The 9,504-nt window shown below is 41.2% G+C and overlaps 1 long non-coding RNA gene across 2 annotated transcripts in view; it reads left to right on the plus strand.

The window, feature by feature from the left end:
* LOC141091563 (uncharacterized) overlaps nucleotides 1-9,206 on the plus strand; it is an 81,812-nt gene extending 72,606 nt beyond the window's left edge. For both annotated transcript variants that reach the window (XR_012232541.1, XR_012232540.1), the window contains exons 2-4: nucleotides 1,333-1,576; nucleotides 4,928-4,975; nucleotides 8,759-9,206. This is a non-coding gene — a long non-coding RNA (uncharacterized lncRNA). The remainder of the gene's footprint in view (nucleotides 1-1,332; nucleotides 1,577-4,927; nucleotides 4,976-8,758) is intronic.
* The last annotated feature ends 298 nt before the right edge of the window (nucleotides 9,207-9,504 follow it).

Here is a 9,504-nt window from a genome sequence, read left to right on the forward strand (position 1 = left end):
GATCATTCTGACCCCACGGGGTGGGATTTTGCGTGGAGCACCAGATCGAGGGAGATTATCAGTGGTCTTGTATGTCTTCCATTTTCTAATTATTGCTCCCACAGTTGATTTCTTCACTCCAAGCTGGTTGGCTATTGCAGATTCAGTCTTCCCAGCCTGGTGCAGGGCTACAATTTTGTTTCTGGTGTCCTTTGACAGCTCTTTGGTCTTCACCATAGTGGAGTTTGGAGTCAGACTGTTTGAGGGTGTGCACAGGTGTCTTTTTATACTGATAACAAGTTTAAACAGGTGCCATTACTACAGGTAATGAGTGGAGGAAAGAGGAGACTCATAAAGAAGAAGTTACAGGTCTGTAACTTATTTTCCACCATAATATGCAAATAAAATGAAAAAAAAACAGACAATGTGATTTTCTGGATTTTTTTTTCTCAGTTTGTCTCCCATAGTTGAGGTCTACCTATGATGTAAATTACAGACGCCTCTCATCTTTTTAAGTGGTGGAACTTGCACTATTGCTGACTGACTAAATACTTTTTTGCCCCACTGTATGTCTCACATAGCAGAGTGGAGCCCCCCGTGGGCATCACGTGGTTTATATATGTCTCACATAGCATCTATTTATGCAGATCTATGTCAGGCACTAAGGGGAGCGTCTCATCATTTAAAGGTCCTCTGGGGCATCTCTGTGGCAGACTTACTGCATGGATCTGGGACTGTGGTAATGGAAGGAGGCAATCTCATTTAAGACATTCTGTGGCAACTGGTCCCATGTATAAGGGCATCGTAAGCTGGCACCCTGGACGTCATCTGCAGAGGGCACTCTGAAACCCCCTCTTAGAGGTCTTTCAGGTTTTGGCACTGCTTTGAGGTCCTTTGGTTGGTTCTCTGGGTGGCACACTGCATGCAACACAAGGGGGCTTCCATGAGTTTTGCTGGCAGTGGTGGGACTACCTCTATTATGTAAGGGGAAAGCCTGCCAGTGAAATAGTCCAACACAAGCAGCCAGATCCTTTTATTTTTTTTATGACCTGCTGAGAAAATTGTCCAAAAACAGCTTAAAATGAAAAAGTAGCTTAAAAAGGGACAGTAACTGAGAGAAGCATCGGTGCAATGTGGGGGCGCAGGGAACCGACATCCATGTTTAGGGGAGGTGGAAGCTGTAGAGTAGCGAGTAATATGCAATGTGCCTCCGATCGGGGTGCAGCCCCCGCTCATTACAGATCTGTGCAGCTGCCACTGTACATATGAATATAGATGAGGTTTAATCCTTTCCAGTGCATTTGTATTCTTGCGTTCCGTGCTCGCTGTGACTGATTTATCTCCATCCATTAGGAAAAATGTCAAATCCCTTTTTAAAATATGTCCCGCTGAAGTCAGGCTGCGAGGAATGATTGCACCTCCTTCTGCTCGGCTCTTCTCGTCACCTTCCTATCTCCGAAAGTCTTTAATTCTGAACCCTCGAAGATTGGAGATATGATGTCAGCCACAGCAAACTACAAAACTACACCGGTGGGGCGTCATACCCAGCAAGACTGAAGCTGGTGACTGGGAGGATGGCTGGATGTGGAACCTAAGGGTATGTGTATACAATAGTTTTTGGAGCAAGAACTAACTGGAAACTTTATATCCTCCTCAAAAAATTGGAGTTTCCACTCCAAAAACTCAGGAAAAAAAACTGTGAACACACCCTTATTTTTCTTGCAAATTTTGGTGCAGACCCACTCTAAAAAGAACTTTTTCTAATGCTTCCCAAACATTGAGCTTTAACCTGAAGCAGGTCAACTAGAAAACTCAACTTTTCTGACAGCCTCAAGAACACTCCTTGTGTAGAGTAGAAACTGACGATTTTTTGTAGACACTTGCATTTTTGAGGACCATTTGGCGAGTTTCTGCTCCATCAAGACATGCTGACTAAGCGGAAACTTCAAGTTTTTAATGGATTTTGAGTTTTGAAGGGAAAATGTCATTTTCTCCGGGATCCAGCACCATTCCAGTCTTATTCTGAATGGCATCGCCGCTCTTCAGACTCTCCGTCACTCTTCGCTCTATGTGAGAGCCGGAAGTCTCTTTTACAGTGTTAGTTTATGGAGTCTCGTTCTGAGCCTCGTTCTGACGCTCCATAGACTAATATTTCAAAAGCCACTTTCGGTTCACACAAAGAGCAGGGTGATCCCGAAAGTCTGTAGAGCAGTGACGTCACTGAGAAACTGAGCAGAATGGCGCTGTATCTCGGAGCAGGCGGTGGTAAGTGAGTAAATTAACTCACGGACACTAAATTACATTCATGGGTTCACAGGTTTAGGGGAAAAGGGTCATTCTTTAAAGGCTTTGTGCACATTGAGTTTTTTCAGAAGTTTTTTTAATGGATTCTCTCCAAAATCCCTTCTGAAAACTCTTGGATAACTCTTCCAATTCATTTTTTTCTTTTAAACTGTTTTTACTTGCAAAACTCAATAGTTTTTAAAAGACTCAAAGATAATTGATGATTAGGGATGAGCGAGCACTAAAATGTTCGGATGCTCGTTACTCAAACCAAGAAATTCCTAATGCTCGTTTCAAGTAACCGGTATAATGGGAATCAATGGGAAATTCGCACTTTTTTCCAGCAGACCCTACAAAGAGGTCTGGGGAGCAGTGAAAATATTCAAATGGATGGGAAAAGTGATGATTGGATGGAGAACAGCATAGGGAAGACCCATGGAAGCATCTCTGACCCCCAAATCGCTGCTGAGAACAAAGGGGGTTACGTAGACCAAAATTGAATTTTTATTAAAACATTGGAAAATTCAGTGTAATTTATGAAGGAAGCAAGAACTGCTAAAAATAAGGGACTCATATACACCCTGTATTAGATATAAGGAGGCCTCATACAGATTCTGTTCAAATTATCATGTAGTGATACTCCTAGACTCATAAAGGCTAGGCACTAAATGAAAAACCATCCAAAAATAACAAACAGGGTCATCCATACATTCTTCAAGGCACCAACTGTAGTGACTGATTCAAAATTAAGAAAGTGTAGTTGTGGTACTTCAACGCTCATAAAGGCTTTGCACATAGTGCAAAACCAGAAAAAAATTATGAGAAGGGTCATACATACACAACTGGCATGCTTCATTAAAATATTTTGAAAATGTAGTTGAAAGTGCAAAGCCAGGAAAGAATGATAAGGAGGGTAATACAGTCAAATTAAATATTAAAAACACTATATCTACTGCTGTCATCTGGTGGTGTGGAAAACTCGGGGCTAATCGAGGCTTTGTTTATTTTTTATCAGAGGGAGACTGTCAGTCTGTTTTGACCCCCTAGAGGCACTAAAACCTAACACCTCCAATGCATATAGGTACAATTCATGCCAGGTGTCCAGCTTTGAGAACCAATAGCTAAAGTTGCAGAGGAATTAGGGAATACGCTGGTTTTGTTGGCCAGGTTTTGTTTGACCATCTTTAAAAGCTTTTCCCTCCTTGTCAAAAATTCCCGGTCATAAGGGTCTGAACACTGGGAGGGAGTCAAGAAATTGGCCCCGGCCTCTGACAGTGTACCACTGCCTCTGTTGTATCTGTTGTGTGTCTCCCTCGCCATTCCTCCTTGGCTGGGCAAGGAAGCTTGCCCCCTACCGCTAGCGTTGTCTGATCGGAATTTTTTCAACATATTTTCCACAATGGCCTTCAGGTATAGCACCGTTTTAGTAGATCTCTCCACCTCAAGAAGGGGAGATGCAAAGTTCCCCTTGTAGCATAGGTCTAACAGGGTGAACAACTAGTACTCTTTTTTGGTCAAGATGTATGTAACGTGAGGGTCATGGAAAAGGCAGCAGTACATAAAGTCAGCTATATGTGCCAAGCTGCCTACAGCCAACACTTCCCTGTCTCCACTATGATGATTACTCTCCATCTACTTCATCTCCTCCTTCTCATTCCCATCCTCAGACCTTCCTCCTCCTCAGCCCACCCATGTAGGAGAGAAGGTATGAAGCTTGTGTGGGAACTAGCCTCTGTTGAGCTAGCCACCAGCTCCTGTTCCTCCTCCTCTTCCTCAGCCTTCCCCTCCTCATAGTTACCCAATGTGTGCTGAGCAGATGAGATGAGGCTGGGTACAATCTTTCTGTCTCATGTCTTCGTCCATCTCCACCTGGTCCGCATTCAAAGCTTCAGCTTTAATTGTGAGTAGTGACGGTTTATGAAGGCACAGAAGCGGGATCATTGCACTGACTATGGCGCCATGAAACATTGGGTCTGCTTTCCAGAAGTTACCCGGAGATAGAGGAGTTTCAAAAACCATTCCTCCCCTGTTATCGGAGACCAAGAAATTTGAAGGACAAGCTTGTTAGAGGAGATATTGGCTCTAACATAAAGATACCGAGACAAATGTTTCTCTAGACACAAAAACAGGGTACATTTCCGTGTCTATCTTGCTTACAATGTAATAACATACAGAAGGGAGGTCAGATTTTTCACCCGCAAACTGGAAGAGTTATTCCTATAAAAGGATATTATACTTGTGAATCTACATATGTTGTGTATTTAATGAAGTGCCCATGTGGCTTAGCTTATGTGGGGGAAACCCACACAGATGGTAAAAGACAGAATTTCACAACATAAATCCAATATAAGATGTACGAAATCTCATCTCCCTCTTCCACATCATTTTCTCGAAAAGGGACATAATATCTCTCAGTTGAAATTTCAAGTGTTGGAGCAAATTGAATCGGACAGAAGAGGGCGTGACAGGACAAAAAGACTTAAAAAAAGAGGCTTATTGGATTTTCACATTGCAGACCTTGGAGCCTAAAGGACTCAATAGAGATTATGATACACAGAGTTTTCTGTGATTTAAGCTGTCATTGATTAATGTTTATTAACATTATGTAATTGTAAATCATTTTAAAATGACCTGTTTTGACGGTGATTTCTCTTTTTTACAATAGAATCGTTAGACTTGGTTCTCCACTCACTGGGCACAACTGTTTCACCTGGTATAGTATATTTTCACCGCCATCTCTATATTTTCACAGGACATATTTTTCCCTATTTTTCCCTTTATGCCAAGTTTTAAACCAAAGTGATATGTTTAACCTTCCTCTAGTGTTAGCTTTCTCTTACTCTTTCTTATGTTAACGGGTCGGTTTTGACCCATGTCTTAAATCACCCCTAGGATACCCTTAAAACAGTTATTTATGATCCAATTTGTTTCTTACCTCTTAGTTTCCTTGTTAGGGTTTCTCATCCATGGAAGGATTGATTTTAATATTTTTGTTGTGGCCCCCTGGGCCTTACATTTGAGAGCATACCCTTCATTTTCAATATAAAAATATTGTCAAATGAACCTCAAGAGAATAATATAAACTTAAAAAAGTTTGTTATATTACCTGACTATTACTGAAGGGTTTTAGAACACATTTCTTAAATGTAAAAAAAAATACATATATATATTTTATATTATTAACTCTAGTAACATCTATGGTGTTACGGGTCAATTTTGACCCATATCTAACTACTTTATGAAAAAGGCAAAAAAACAGATTTTTTTTTTTTATAGAACTTTAATACAAATAAAAGATGAAAATTATATTAACATTAATAGCAATAATAAAAAGTAGCTTTACTAGGTCAAACAAACAACAATCAAGCAAATCAAATCAAAACAGAAATCAAGTACTAGTTTTTAGATGCATTAGTATTTAGATGCATGTGTTGCAAAAAGTGACACTTTTTGTGTGTTCTTTGCAGAGGTATTTTTTGCAGGCGAAGCACGATGTGTTTGTCTTTCTGTCCTTATTGCTAGGGCAGACCTGACACCTCTTTCTTTTAGAATCAGGTGGTCTCACTGGGGTTGTGGCTGTTGTGGTTGATGTTGAGGCAGGCCTGGTTGAGGAGGATGCTGGTGATGATGCTCTTTGTGTTGCTGTGGGTGTGGACGAAGCACTTGTTGAGCTCTGGAGTTGTCGGACCAAGGCTGCAGTGGCTGGGTCTCGGGGCACTCGTTCCCTTTGGTCAATGTGCGCCTTAACAAGAGATCTTCCTAGTTCCTCAAGAAACATTCTCCGCTTGTTTTTTTTCTTTGAATTCCATCCTTGGTGAATGTGGGTCCACAACACAAATGAATTGCATGCTGACACATCAAGGATGTTGTAAAATACAACTATTGGCCATCTCCTAGTCATTCGCTGGCAAGTGTAGGTGGCAGTCAGCTTGTCCAGGTTGTCCACTCCTCCTTTGTTTTTGTTATAGTCCAGAATGATTCTGGGCTTTTTGTCACTTCTGATGACACAGCTGCATCTTTGTGAAGTGTGGACATCAGTACCACATTCCGTCGTTTTTTGGGGCAGTATGAAACAGCAGTGGTGGTGTCTGTAAAAACAAACTTTGAGGAAAGTGGAGCCCTGTCCTTCATCTGCAACAATTCAGCGGGCAGCTCAGGTTTGGTTTTTTTCACTGTGCCCACCATGGTGATTTTCTTCCTGAGAAGTTCTTGTCCAAGGTCATAGCTGGTAAAAAAATTGTCACAAGTAATGTTGTGACCCTGCAGTCCAGTAGTCATATCGAGGACTACACGTTTTCCTTGTTTTTTTTCAGGGATGCCGCTTGCAGACTTGCCTGTGTAAATCTGTAGATTCCATGCATAGCTAGTTTTTGCATCACAGGCTGCCCAGGTTTTTATGCCGTATTTGCCTGGCTTACTTGGCATGTATTGCCGGAAGGGGCATTTTCCGCGGAAAGGGAGAAAACGTTCGTCTACTGTCACCTCTGGCCCTGGGTTGAACATCAGTGGAAGGAGCTGCACCCATTTCTCCCAAACATCCGTGATGGGAGCAAGTTTATCAGATTTTGTTCTAGTGTCTCTGTTGTCAAATCTGAGGACTCTTGATATCATTTGAAACTTTTGAAATGACATTGTTGCCCTGAAAATATTCCTGCCTGTCGATGCATCCCAGAGACTATCAGTGGCCTCATTGCAGGATTTGTACACTCCAGCAAGGAGAAGACCACCAATGTAGGCATCCAGGACATCATCATGAAGGTCATTCCACATGTTGCCGTGGACTTTTTTCCTTCAAGGTTTGTCATAGCAATAATGACTTTTTTTATTGACAATGGCATAAACAGATCAAAACATGTCTTGATGTCACTTACTCTTGTCACAGCAAACCTTGTGATCCCAGGGGTCATTTTTATGACATTTGCAGCATCTGCCCTGCCATGTACATCTGGAGGTACTGAGCTCCAACTGATCTTGCCACTTTTGGATTTGAATCTTTCAGCGGGAGTAGCTTCAGCACCAGTGACCTCCTCATCAGACTGATCAGAACTGTCTGTGTCTTCCGGTTGATACTCCACATCATCTTCCTCCTCAGAAACCTGTTCATCTCTATCAGTTTGCTGCTGTGTGTCCTTTGATTCATTATCATCTAAGATATAATCCAGAATTTGGCTTACATCAAATCTTCTCCTCATTGTTGCATGTGTAAACTGGAGATATATACTCTGCAAAGTACCAACTCTAAGCTGATTTGGCCATACATGCCTGGACATGTCCCTAACTCAAGTTGTTGGAGGTAGAGCTGGCTGTGGGCTGTTGGTTTATATTGTGTTTATGAGTTCAGTTTTGGGACTTATTATTGCTTTTTGACTCTTAAATTAGACCTGGGTCGAAATTGACCCCAACAACACAAATGTTATAATTTTAATAAGAGCATTTTACAATTTAGTAAAATAGTTTTATTTTATTGTATTTTGTTTGAAAATAAGTTCCTGAAAAAGTTAAAAAGTCTTGATGCAATAAACAAATGTATGTAGAATTTGTATGCATTTAAAACCTAAAACGGGTCGGTCACGACCCTAACACTAGAGGAAGGATATACTTCTCATTTATCACACACCCTATAGTTCTTATATCAATTCCCCATTATCTTATAGTTCATAAGCTATAACGGCAGCTTATTCATGAGTTGCAAAGGTCACATATGGTTTGAAATAAAAAATATTTTTTTCATTGTTAAAGCCCCTTCTCAATATCCCTTCCATTCAACATTGTGCAGTTACTATGAGACTTATACCATTATATAGACTAACACACACAGGGTTAAATATAATCACTATAACATAGCGCGAGATGTAGAGAATACATGTCCACTATACAGTGGTGTTTAATCACACCTCTTGCCCCATCCTGACAACGGCTTACAAGTACAAACAGCGCAGGCGCGCTCCTCTATGTGTTCATGCGACTGCAGTGCGCAGACTCAGCGACATAGACAGACTTTCCCCGCCGGGTGAACACGTGACCGCTATGCCAGCAGTGTGCAGACTCGGTGACGTAGCTAGGGGAGTTTCCCCGCCGGGTCATATAAACCCGGATATACTTAGCTGTCTGGCGTCCTCCATTTCAGCGGATACACTGCAAGTTTCCTGGCGTCCTCCACTTCAGCGGTCACTCCGCAATTTATTTGGGCCAGAGGGAGCAGGTAATATACTGATTTTCTCCCACACCATTTGGTGATTCATATTGAAAAATATTAAACAATCCTGTTTATTTCTTTATTCCAGCGCCACAAAATAAGTGACTTAGGTCGCTATACCAAGCGCATTACTGCCCCTTTACATTGAGTCAATAATAGCAAGTACCTGTATTTTGGTATAAGTGTGATCCTGCACTCTCCCATTCACACCACTATCAATGAGCACAAGACAATATTGTCTGCATATGTTATTATTCTAAGGGACCTGCAATTTATGTCTGTTTCTTTGCTCTCTTATAGGAAAGATATAATTCACGCACCAGGCATTATTAGCACTCTTCACTTTTTGGTTGGCACCTAGATATCGGAAGTCCACAATATCCTTGTATCATGATTTCACTTCTCATGATTGTTTTATAGGAATTTAAAGGCGGATATTTCCTTAATATTGACCTATATATCTTGTCTCATGGATCACTGGCACTTGAAATCCATCCTCAAGATACTATTTGACAAGTTTTATAATGCTTGACATAGTTTAACTTTTTTTGAAGTATATATCTCTCTTATGCATTGTAAGATTTGATATTTTCTCTATATCGTGATACTCAATAATATAGATTCATTTCTATTTTTGTATACATGTTCGTTCCTTCAGAGAAGTTCTGATGAAGATCCATTATCGGATCGAAAACGTTTAACACGCATAATCTGGATGCAAATAAAACAAAAGATTTACTCCATTTTCCATCTGAGTGCCAAGTTCTTTTATTCTATGGCGCCATAACTGCTCACCATCTTTGTGAAGTCCTCAAAGTTTTGGAGAACTGCACAAATGTCAAACATCCATGCCCACTCTTCAGTTGTTATGTGTGGAGGCTGACCAGAATACCGACGGACGTTTTGGAGCTCTTATTCCACAACTGACTGGCCTCTGGTACTCACAAAGCCTTGCCAGCATGTGCAGTTTGGAGTTCCAGCACATGGTTATGTCACACACCAGTCGGTGAGCTGGCAGTTGTATGTGCTGCTGTAGCACTGCCAGA

This window comes from Dendrobates tinctorius, unplaced genomic scaffold (assembly GCF_039654945.1).
Source record: "Dendrobates tinctorius isolate UK_male_01 unplaced genomic scaffold, ASM3965494v1 ptg000054l, whole genome shotgun sequence".
In the NCBI taxonomy this organism is placed as follows: domain Eukaryota; kingdom Metazoa; phylum Chordata; class Amphibia; order Anura; family Dendrobatidae; genus Dendrobates; species Dendrobates tinctorius.